This window comes from Aotus nancymaae, unplaced genomic scaffold (genome assembly GCF_030222135.1).
Source record: "Aotus nancymaae isolate 86718 unplaced genomic scaffold, 86718_ANA_hifiasm-v0.15.2.pri h1tg000003l, whole genome shotgun sequence".
In the NCBI taxonomy this organism is placed as follows: domain Eukaryota; kingdom Metazoa; phylum Chordata; class Mammalia; order Primates; family Aotidae; genus Aotus; species Aotus nancymaae.
This window is the reverse complement of record NW_026988414.1, coordinates 4,766,105-4,778,446: the sequence shown is the minus strand read 5'-3', so window position 1 is coordinate 4,778,446 and position 12,342 is coordinate 4,766,105. Positions and strand designations below refer to the sequence as shown.

At 41.5% G+C, this 12,342-nt stretch overlaps 1 protein-coding gene and 1 pseudogene across 8 annotated transcripts in view; one reads left to right on the top strand and one right to left on the bottom strand.

Moving 5' to 3' along the window:
* Positions 1 to 12,342, top strand: part of GARNL3 (GTPase activating Rap/RanGAP domain like 3) — a 183,713-nt gene that overhangs the window by 62,903 nt on the left and 108,468 nt on the right. The window lies entirely within an intron of this gene.
* LOC105721186 (prohibitin 1-like) lies at positions 6,236 to 7,111 on the bottom strand (annotated as a pseudogene).

Genomic DNA, 12,342 nt, shown 5'->3' with positions numbered 1-12,342 from the left:
ATTACAGGCATGAGCCACCACGCCCAGCTAATTTTTTTTGTATTTTTAATAGAGATGGGGTTTCTGCATGTTAGTCAGGCTGGTATCAAACTCCTGACCTGAGGTGATCCCCCTGCCTCGGCCTCCCAGAGTGCTGGGATTACAGACATGAACCACCGTGCCCAGCTGTGTTTCTTACTTAGACTCTTGAAGAAATACAAATAAGAAAAGAACAGAGATGTTTGCTTCTATGTAGTCCTTCTTTTGTGTGACATTGATATCATTTCCTCTTTCACTGAGCTGTTGGCTCTTTATCTTGCTCTCCCTGACTTCTAAAAAATTCCATTTAACAGGTTCTTGATAAGATTACATCTAGTTTGTCCGTGTCCTCATATGTAATTAACCTAATCCTGGGAGCTTTGATTTCCTTAACCCTATAAGGAGTACTTTCCCTAATGTACAGCTCTAGCAACATCATCTTTATGCATTCAAACAAACAAATCAAACCTTCAGCATCTCTTTTTTGCTTATGAAATAAAGTAGGTAGTCTTTAGCTTGACATTCTAGGCTTTCTGCAGTCTTGTTCCAACCTATCTCTGAGCCTTAGCTCATGTGGCCCATGATCCAGCAAACAGGCCTTTACCCACCATTGCCCAGGCCTGAGACTTCCTTATACCTTTTCATCATTCTAGAATATTCTCTTGAAATATGCCTCTGCTGAGTCTCCTTTTTTTCCATGCACCCTTACCTGATTCCCCTATGGGAAAGTTATCTTTCACTCTCTAGAACCCTAAAATTGTTTGCATTTCTCTATGGTACCTGTCATATTTTACATTGTCATTATTTGTGGGCATTTCTTAATTTTCCTAGTAGGCAGAGATTATGGTACTTTTCTTGTTATATCCCCAGCAGTACTTAGCTCATTGCCAGATATCCGCAAATCAGCTAGAAGATGAGTTTTGCCAAAAATCTATCTTACAAATTCTTTTTTAAATTTTTAAATATTACTTCATAGTATTTGTGTGTGTATGTGCATGTGATGCTGATATACTTTTTAATATATTTTTCTCATTATGAAAGGAATACTCATTATAGAAAATTTGAAATATACTGAAAAACACACAGAGAAAAATTAAATTCACATATAATCCTACAAATAATCACTATTAAGATTTAGTACACATAGGCCAGGCTTGGTGGGTCACACCTGTAATCCCAGCACTTTGGGAGTCTGAGGTGGGCAGATCACAAGATCAGGAGTTTGAGACCAGCCTGGCCAATATGGTAAAACCCCGTCTCTACTAAAAATATAAAAACTAGCCAGGTGTGGTGGCAGGCACCTGTGGTCCCAGCTACTCAGGAGGCTGAGGCAAGAGAATCGCTCAAACCCGGTAGGCGGAGGTCGCAGTGAGCTGAGATCACGCCATTGCATTCCAGCCTGGACAACAAGAGAGAGACTCTGTCTCAAAAAAAAAAAAGTTTTTAGTACACATTCATTTAGTAATTAAATTTGTATACAAAATGGGTTTTTGTATTTTATTGGGCTTCTTAAAAACAAAGTATAGTCTTTTGAAGGCATTAAGTTGTCTTTCATTGACTTTGTCTCCTCATATCCAAATCTCTTTTTCTTCATCATGTGTAATTGCATTGGCTGTGACCTCCAATGCAATCATAAATAGCAATGGTTGCACATGTTCTTATCCTGGAGTTTCAGGTAAGTTTTTTAGGCTGTACATGAGGGTGTCTTTTCTTAAGCGTTATATATCTGAGCATGTCTCTGATTCATAGCTTTCACAGAACAACTTGACCTGCTTTTAAGTGTCTGAGTCATCACCTTTTTCCTTTAAACTTCACAAATTTTGATCTGTTACTGTGTTAGTTTCCTAGGCCTGCTGTAAGAGTTTATCACAAACTGGGTAACTGGGTCATTTAAAACAACAGAAATCTATTCTCTTACAGTTCTGGAGGCTAGAAGTTCAAAATCAAGATGTAGTAGGGCCATCCTCCCTCTGAGGGCCCTGGGGAAGAATCCTTCCTTGCCTCTTCTAGTTTCTGGGGTTGCAGCAATCCTTAACCCCTTTGGCTTGTAGCTGCATCACTCCAGTCTCTGCCTCTGTTATCATACGGCCTTTTCTCTGTGCCTCCGTATCTGAATCACCCTCTCTTTTTCTCTTATAAAGACGCCAGTCTTAGGATTTAAGTCCTACCTGAATCCAATAGGACCTCATATCAACAAATTACATCTACAAGGACCCCATTTGCAAATAAGATCATTTTCTGAGGTTCCAGGTTCCTGAATTTATGGGGGACATTATTCAACCAGTACAGTTACCTTCTGCCCTTCAGTGTTCTGAAGAGAAATCTGAGGCAGTTCCAATTCAGTTTCTTTCTTGGTGACCTTTTCCGGCTGGGTTTTTTCTTAGTGTTTTGTTTTGTTCATTTCATTTTTTCTTTTTTTAAATGTTTCCCATAATTTCTCTACACCTTTCTATTTTCATTAATTTTTGCCTAAAACATTGTGCCTCTGGGATTCTTAGACCCAGTCCTTTAGTCAAGGATGAATATTTTCTTCTGTTATATCTTTGATTATTGCTTATTTTTCCCCTAAAACAGTAAAGACCATTTTCTCTGTCATCTGTGACTGTCTTTTCTTTCTCTTTGTTTTCATTTTGTTATGTTTCTTTCCATTCTATATTCAGCATCTAAAATGATGGAGATAGTACTGTTTTAGTTTTCTAAAGTTAACATTTTTTTTCCTCCTCCAGTGAACATTTTAATCCTACATTTGCATTTTTTGGTCCTCTTTTATCTCACCCACTTGCACAAGGTTTATACACTATTGCAAAGAGCTCATGTCTTCTGTCTCCCTGAGGACAGCAATGGCTATTCTAAAATTTTATTTTGGTTTCGTAGTAAAGATGGTTAGAGGTATGCTTCCCTCTTTTAGTTTTCAGGATTATGTGTACCATTTTTTTCATAGCCCCCATGTTTTTTTGTTTTGTTTTGTTTTGTTTACTTCAAACAGAAACAAAGAGCCATTCAGACTTTCTGTTTTTTAACACTCAGAATGTATAACTGGCCCTCAGCTATCATTGTTCATTTGGGACTGTAGCTTCTCTGAGCTAAACAGCTGGATGGCTGGAGATTACACAAAGCTCCTTGATAAATTTGCAAGGTCTAGTTGGTGTTTATCTTATAAAGCTCTGTTGCAGTGAGATAGGACGTTCTCCTGTGCTTGGCTTTTTGCTGCTCTGAACCAGTGGCTCTAGAATTTGTTCATGACAGGGGCTTAGGAACTACCAGTAGCAGTCTGGTTGAAAGAGGGGTATTGAGGTAATGTTTGCTTAGCTCTTTACATAAGCTTGAGAATATGCCAGCTGTTTAGATCAAAAAACAGGATGTGCATTGTGAAGAGGTTAAATCTTCCCCAGCCCCTTGGCATGTTGGGGAAACTGAACTCCCCAAGATGCTCTGCACCCAGGACTCTCCATGTCTCACTCCCTACCTAGGGCACTTGGTTTATGAAGACTGCATTGTCTAAGATGGAATCGCCCTGCCTCCCTACTTCTTGCCCAGTGTTTTCTTGTCATGAAAAAGAAGTGCTTGTACGAGTGACGCTATCTCCAAAATGCAGTGTCCATGAAGTAAAAAGATGATTCCTAGTTTTATTCTTACTCTTCTGAAAGACCCAGTGTCTCTAAGCCAAAATGAAATGGTATGGGGAAGGTTAAAGTGCCTTCCAACCTTCTGTAATTATCACACATTTGTTCTGTTCCAGGCAACAAAACCAGTCACCAAATAGGTTTCTCAGTTCTTCTCCACTAGCCATATAGTAAATAGAAAATGTCAAGCTATTTTGACCATAAGATTGCCAATCAGTCCTTCTTAATACTCATGAAATTGTCATCATTTGTGGTGAATTTTTACAAGTCTTTTACTGGGAAAAGGGGTATCAGGGACTGCTGTTCAAATATGATTTTAATTAGGAAGCCAAGACAGATATATTTTGAGCTGGAGAGCTACATGACTGTTCATCCTGAATTGCCTCACGTTTCTCAGTATAATAGCAGAAAGGTCATCTGTTAGGAGAGAGAGTGTTTCTGCGGTAGTAACCTGTAATAGACAAGGTGGAGGATGTGATGGGAAGTAAAAAAATGGTGGATCAAAGGATTGGATGGTGGTGAGGATCTAGCCATAGTCAAGTAGCATGAGCATGTTGTAGGCCTGCTCAGATGGAAACTCTTGTTTGAACACAGAAAAAGAGTGAGAGTTCAGTTGGTAGGGGTGAGCAAGTGACTTGACTTGGTGGCATGAGAAGGAGTGAGCAGCATGCAAGATCTATGGGTTGGTAAGTACAGCCTCATTAACCACAGAGCCCTGGATAGAACACGTGCCAAAAAGAGCCTGAGTGGGTTATGAGGTCCCATGGTGCCACAGCTGTGCCGGTGGAAAGGAGAGGATGCTGTTGGAGTTAGGAATGGATGGCAGAGCCATGGAGTTGGGAGTATTAGATTTGAAAAGGCAGAATAACATGAGCTCAGGCTGTCAGATCAATCATAGTGATGGGTGTTGAGTTTGCTGAAGACACGGGCCAGGGACAAGGATGATAAGTAAAGTCAGAGTCCAGATCCAGGGCCTTGGTGGCTCTCCTCCAGCCAACATTTGTCCTCCTGGCTGGGGAATCTGCTAACCAACCTGGGTGTTTCTACATGCAGCATGGTGCTCTCAGTGCCCCAGCTGCCCAGCTGCTCAAATCTTCTCCCTGTCCCCCAGCACAGGCAGAATAAGATTGAGGTGAGGAGTGGGAGAAGGAGAAAAAACCCCACTCCTTCCCCCTACCGTGGTCCCCACGCTGGCTCCCTCTCCCCTGTCTTTCCCTGCAGGCACAAAAGTAGACTAAAAGAGACCAGGAGACAGGCCCCAGGGCAGCACTGAGCAGTGAGGGGATGGCTCATTCTACCTATGTTTGTACCTTTTCTCACCCACTCTTTTTGATGCAGACATTTAAACTTTTCTTTCTTCCCTTCTGAACAGTAGTGCTTTCTAAGTCAGAAGTGTGTCTGTGTCTGTGTCTGTCGGTAATTTGCATGTGCAGGGTCCAGTATTTGCAGTTTAAATAAACCTGCTTACGTTGGAAATCATTTCTCAAAGGTCCTGTACATCTTCCAGAATAAATTGCATTGTACAGTGCAACCTTCCCCAGTTCCCCCAGGCAGAGTTGGTCCCTCCAGAGTCTGTCCCCAACAGCATCCTGTTCTTTTGTCTGTTGTTATGGCATTTAACCAGGTTGTATCGTGATTTATCTGATAATATGTATGTGTCTCTCTCTCTCCCTCTAGGATTTGCAGTCCTCTAGGGGAGGGATCATGTTGGATTTGTCTTTTTAAGTCCGGCAGTTAGTACAGGCCCTGAAAAAATCATTTCTCAGTAATGTTTGCTGGGTGGACAGATGTTTAAACAGAACTTCTGAGAGTTTAAATGTAGCATTAAAGTGGCTTAATCATGCTAATCAGAGCATTTTATATTAACCTCTATCATATTACTATAATATGTATTATAGCATCATAACATTTATTGAGCGCTTATTATGTCCAGGCACTATTCTAGACTCATTATGCTTTTTTTTTTTGAGACGGAGTTTTGCTCTTGTTGCCCAGGCTGGATTGGCTCACCACAACCTCCGCCTCCTGGGTTCAAGCAATTCTCCTGCCTCAGCCTCCCGAGTAGCTGGGATTACAGGCATGTGCCACCATGCCCAGCTAATTTTGTATTTTTAGTAGAGATGGGGTTTTTGCATGTTGGTCAGGCTGGTCTCAACCTCCTGACCTCAGGTGATCCACCTGCCTCGGCCTCCCAAAGTGATGGGATTACATGTGTAAGCCACCACGCCTGGTTCATCATACATTTTACATTATTAAATCCTCACCACAAGCCTAGAAGTATGTACAGTCATTGTCCCCATTTCAGACATAAGGAAACTAAAATTTAGAGAGGAAAAATTTTTCCAAGGTCACAAAGTTAACAAATATGGAACTGAGATTTGAACCTGGTCTGTTGAGCACCAAAACCCACACTCATAACCACTCCTTTTTTTTCTTTTTTTTTTTTTGAAGTGATTTTACCTTTATTTCCTTCACTTTAAGCCAATCATGAAATTTCACAGTGATTTCTGGGGTGGGGACAGAAGGAAGGCGGCGTCAAGAATCATTGGGGCTGTGGCCCAGTCGGCCCATGGAGGTGCAGGTAGGGTGGACCCTCACTGGGGCAGCTGGAGGAGCACGGACTGCTCCGCCGGCAGGTAGGTGATGTTCTGAGAGTGTGAGAGCTGGTATGCGATGTCCTCCGCAGCTTCCAGCTTGCACAGCTCGATCAGGCCATCCCCTGCGGTGCCCAGTGAGTTGGCAATCAGCTCAGCTGCCTTGGAGTCACCCTCAGCAGAGATGATGGCTGCCTTTTTCTGCTGCTCAGCCTTTTCCACCACAGATCTGGCCCTCTCTGCTTCCTGCTGAGCCACCTGTTTGGCTTCCACCGCTTCTGTGAACTCCTTCCCGAAGGTCAGATGTGCCAAGGACACATCGTCCAGGATGAGCCCAAAGGTGGCTGCTCGTTCCGTAAGGTCGTCGCTCACCTGCCTGGCGACCAGCTCTCTCTGGGTGATTAGTTCTCCAGCATCAAAGCAAGCCACCACTGACTTGAGGATCTCGGTTGTGATGGACGGCAGCACACGCTCATCATAGTCCTCTCCAATGCTGGTGAAGATGCGAGGCAGCTGGCTAGCAACGGGCCAGAAGAGGATGCACAGTGTGATGTTGACATTTCTGTAAATCTTTGCTACCAGTGATGACTGGCACATTACGTGGCCGAGAATGGCAGTCAAAGATAATTGATTTCTGTACCCATGGGATGAGAAAGTGAATCCCTTCCCCTACCACAATGTCCTGTACTCCACGGAATCAGTCAAAGATGACAGCTCTGTGCCCAGCATCCACATTATATAAGGCTGAGTTCACCACGCCTCCTGCAACAGCTAAGGCCAGGCCAAACTTGCCAATGGACTCAAACCCTTTGGCAGCCATGTTTTCTTCTGCTGGACCCTCTCACACCTGCTTCCACTCTGACCTCCACATGAATTCCCCAACCAACAACTCCTTTTAAAGAAAGGAGATCTAGGAGAAAATATTACATATTATGTTTAAAGATATACTTTACATAACCTTTTTGAGTTTTTTTCTAAGTAAAACTATTGTTCCTGTGATTTATTTACCTGAATGCCACATACACAGTGCATGCTGAACAGAGATCATAGAGAATCCTAGCACTGATTTAGAATAGAAACAGACGCCAGCCCAATGAAACAAAGCAGTGAAATAGACAAGGAAGTGCTTTTTGTTTTTGAAAAATTATATATTCGTATTAATTTAAGAAACATCCTCATTTAATAATAATTGCCTACAATTTGAAACTAATGATGTTTTTATTTAAAGTAGTTAATGAATAACATATTATGCTTTCTGTTTTTTAAAAATTAATTTGTTAAATTCTACAAACAAGTATTCTTGCTTGGATCTTATTTTTTTTTCCTGAAGTAAAACGTCTAACATATTGAATACTGTTCAGTGTTAAATAAAACAGTTAGTTTTGCTGAGATGAGACCAGAGCTTCTACTCAGGATGTTAAATCACATGAATTTTCACTATTTAACTAACTGAATGGGAAACCAATTTGATTCTGTTCACCCAGAGCTGCATGAATGTCCAGCATGTAACAGTCCTGTCCAATAGAACTTTCTGCAATTATGGAAATATTTATATCTATGCTGTCCAGTGTAGTAGTCACACATAGCCACTGAGCATTTGAAATGTGACTAGTGCACTAGTGCACTCAGGAACTGAATGTTTTTTACTTTAATTAAAATTAAATCTAGGCTGGGCACAGTGGCTCATGCCTATAATCCCAGCACTTTGGAAGACATTAGCAGGAGGATCACTTGAGACTCAGAGGTCGAAACCGGTCTGGGCAACATAGTGAGATCCTGTCTTTACAAAAAATAAAAAAGTAACCAGGTATGGTGGCATGTGCCTGTGGTCCCAGCTACTTGGAGGCTGAGACAGGAAGATTGCTTGGGCCCAAGAAGTCAAGGCTGCAGTGAGCCATAATTGTGCCACTACAGTCCAGCTTGGGAGACAGAGCAAGACCTTGTCTCAAAAAATAAAAATTAAAATTTAATTTAATTTAAACAAGGCTAGTGGCCACAGTATTGGACAGTGCAAGAAATCACAAGGAGTCACTCACAGTACCTGGCAGTTCCTTGCCAAATGATCATTTAATTTGTTTGTTTGTTTGTTTGTTTTTGAGATAGAGTCTCGCTCTGTCATCCAAGCTGGAGTGCAGTGGCACATTCTTGGCTCACTGCAACCTCCAAGTCCCTGGTTCAAGTGATTCTTCTGCCTTAGCCTCCCGAGTAGCTGGGATTACAGGCACTCGCCACCATGCCCAGCTAATTTTGTTATACTTTTGGTAGAGACGGGGTTTCACCATGTTGGCTGGGATGGTCTGGATCTCCTGACCTCATGATCCGCCTGCCTCAGCCTCCCAAAGTGCTGGGATTACAGGCATGAGCCACCGTGCCCGGCCAATTTTTTTTTTTTCCCTTTTTCTCCCTCCTGGGCACGGTCTTCCTCAAAATCTGATTACTTGGTATATGACCATAGCAGAGATGCAAGACCAAATAAAGTAAAAAAAGTCCTGTCCTCTTTTCTTAGCATTAATGATGCTACACATATATGTTAATACCCTTTTCCTAAACATATCCTTCAAATAAATGCAAAAGATCTGGTGCCTCTTCTCAAAGGAAACTGCCCCGCTTTTCTGTGAGTATGTGGCTCTTGTGTGGCTCTTGTGTGGCTCTCGTGTAGCTCCAGTGTGGAGGATCAGACCCTTCACTTCCTCAGAAGACCTTCTGGGCCAGGGCTGCCCTTGTGGGGCAGTGTTCTGACAAGTTCTTCAGTTTTACAACTAGTTTTTGGTCTACTCAGATTGCTTTCTTTTCTTACAATAATTTTCATTGTGTATGTTTTCCTAGGAAATTTTCCATTTCATTGAACTTTTTGATGGTATTGGCATAGTTTCATATAGCATTCTCTTAATCTTTCAAAAATCTCTTTCTTCTTACTGGTTCTGTTTTCTTTATTATCACTCTATGTTTGTCTTTCTTCTTTGCTTTTTAAAATCAGACTTTCCTTGGAATATCTTGAATATGTTAATCACTTATACTATCTTTAATTTTATAATATCTACTGTGATCTTTTACTGATTCTTTTCCCCTGCTTTCCTTGGGTTTGTTTCATTGTTCTTTTTTTAATCTTCTAGTGGTTAATGCTTAGTTTATTGTTTTTATCCTTTTTTGTTTTATAATAAAAGCATTGAAAATGTGCCTTTTTCTGTAAATATAGCACCTGTCACATTATGTGTTTTGATATGTACTGTCCCTATTTAACCCAAGAATTTATATATGTATATATGCATATGTACATTTTCATTTGATATCTTTTTTTCCTAAGTTCTACTGTATGATTTTATTATTCCCTTACTTTCTTTGCCTCGAATATTTTTTATGTTGCCTTTCTTTTTCATGATTGCTTTATTGTATTTGATATGTTTCATTTATGTTACCAATCAAGTCTTTTTTGTTTTAGTAGGGAAATGTAACCCATTCATATTTATTAAAACATCTCTGCTGTTCTGTTTACCTCTAGGAGGAGTTCCAGACTCCTCTTTATCCACTTTCTTATTTTGTCCCTGCCTCTCACTCCAACCTGGATGCTGTCCAGTATAGTAGTCGGCATCCAGGATGGAGTGAGAAGGAGGGACAAAATGAGAAAGTGCAGATCTGGATTGATCAAATTAGAAAACATCTTACTAATTACTAAACTCCTGGGTAGACAAAGCTGTATTTGCAAAGGTCAGAGCACACATGCAAAGGTCTCTTTTTTGAACCCTTTTCCCAGAAGAATAACAAAGGACTGGATGTATTCCAGTGTGAGAGGAGACCTAACCAACTCCCTCCTCTTTGCTGGCTTCAGACTGCCTTGCTGTCTTCTTTCTTTCTACACCGTGTAGGCTGATCTACCTTCACTAATAGTTCTCATTTAATTTTGGTCTCACTCATTAGTAGAGAACCTTGCTAGAGGGGGTGGTTAGTCTAGGAGATGATTTGCTTATTCCTGTGTTCTCTTCCCAAAGACTACTTTCATGACACCCCAGTCCATTCTTTATACTTTCTCACATATATTCTGTATGTCTTTCATAATCATTTTCCTCTATTTATCTCAAACTGATATTCTAATTTACTCTTTAGGGCATTTTCTTCTCAGTATCTAGTTTTTGCTTCACTGTGGTCACTACATTTTGAAATTCAGTAATTACACTTTTCATCTGAAAGCTGATTATAGATTGTTCCATTTTCGTAGATCCAGTATACTCCCAAATTATTACCATAATTAGGAATTTTTTAAAACTTCCTTGTATTTTTATAGTATATCTGTTGAAAAAAGGCTTGATTGGTAAATTTTCTCTGATACTTCATGTCACTTTTTACATTTTGTATTATGAACTTATCATAGAATCAGTGATTTTTCTCTTGATTCTTCCTTATTGGGTATATTAGTTGGCTTAGAATGTCACAATGTGATAAAAAACAAGTTTATTTCTCTTTCATATGCAGCCAGGAATTCTAAGTGGGTGATAGGTCTGTGCCACACATTCAGCCTCAAGAAAAAGCTACTGTCTTCAATATGAACTTCCAGGGTCTCTCTGGTCATTGGGGTTCTGGCCAGTGGAGAAGGAAAAAGTGCATGGAAGAGGGACCTTCCCTCTCCTAAAGGGCCTGGGTCCATAAATGTACCCAGGTGGGGTTTGGCCCACCTTCCAGTGGAGTTAATTCAGTCACATGGCCACCTCTAGGGAAATGGGGTCTAGCCTTTTGTCCAGCTACAATTCTGCACTGTGACAAATAGCAAGAGTGGATTTTAGTGGCAGCTAGAGCTCTGTACCATGTGGATGAATTGAGGGAGAGGGCTTCTAGGTTGTGCAGTTTTGACATTTATATGGGTTCTGATAGAGAGTATGTCATTCCTGAGCCAAATTTTCTCCCAAAAAAAGAAAATGTAGATTTTCTATAGTTGTAATTATCTCACAACTGTAAGATATCTGTAATTATATCTGTAAATATCTCACAGATCAAAGGTTTGTGAGGATAATAGAAAGAAAATGAACTGTGATAGCTACCTGACAATCAGCTTCTCTACTGTGTTAAAAAGATTTTTTTCCTGAAGTGTTAGTTTTTTCATTCTCTAGTTTGCTGGGGCACTGTCTCCTTTCATAGCAGCTGATGCTCTCCAGCTGATGCTGGAGAGGTGTGGGGTCTTCATCAGGCCCCCAGCCACCATGGCCCCCTCTGCTTTAGTTAGCAAGCTCTGTGAGCCAGCTAGTGTGGGGGGCACTGAGACTGCCACTCTGTGCCAGCCTGAATGTGACCAGTAGGATCTCCTGCCTGCCTACTGCCCTCCCACACACGCTCTCCTCAGGCAGGCCCTGCCAGCATGAGCTCATGGTGTTGGTGTGAACCTGCATGGTTTAATTAGGTTACTGCTCAGCCGACTTTCCCCAGCCAGTGGTGCTTCTGGTTATCTGGCCTGCTCTTCACTTTGGCCTTTCCTTCATGATAGAGCTGGTAGAATTTCTTTGACATTTTTTCCATGATTAATAAACCTCTGGTTTCCAGGGCTGGGATAGGTCTTACCCCTATTTTTATATCTCTTTGGTCATTTGCAATAGAAATTTGGCATTCATCTATTTGCATATTTCTTGTTTATGAATATGTAATGAAAATCGATACTGTGTCAGGTGGTGTGCTTAGCTCTGGGGATGCAGTGGTGAGAACAAATAAATGTAGTTGCTGTCTTTTTGAAGTTTGCTGGAGAGCAGAGTTCTGCCTGAGGAAAAACAGGTGCAAACCAAGTAATCACACAGATAAATGCAAATCACAACTCTGCAGAGTGCCCCAAGAACTGATGACAGGGCTATCTTCCCAGACAGTGAGTCAGGGAAGGTATATTGAAGGAGGGGGACTTTGGTGGAAACGAAGGATGAGTACTAGGGTTTTAAAGGGGAAGGTGAGGAAGGAGGGCCTTCCAAACCGGGAAGTCCCAAGCATGTGCCCTCTGGTGGGAAGAAGTGGGGGTGCTGGAATAGAGGTGGGACTGTGGCCCACAGTCATATTTCCAGTTTGCGTAATCACCCGGGCTGCAGGCTGCGATGTGAGGAGCTGCTTGGAGAGGAGCAGTGGTAGCTGGTGTCTAGACT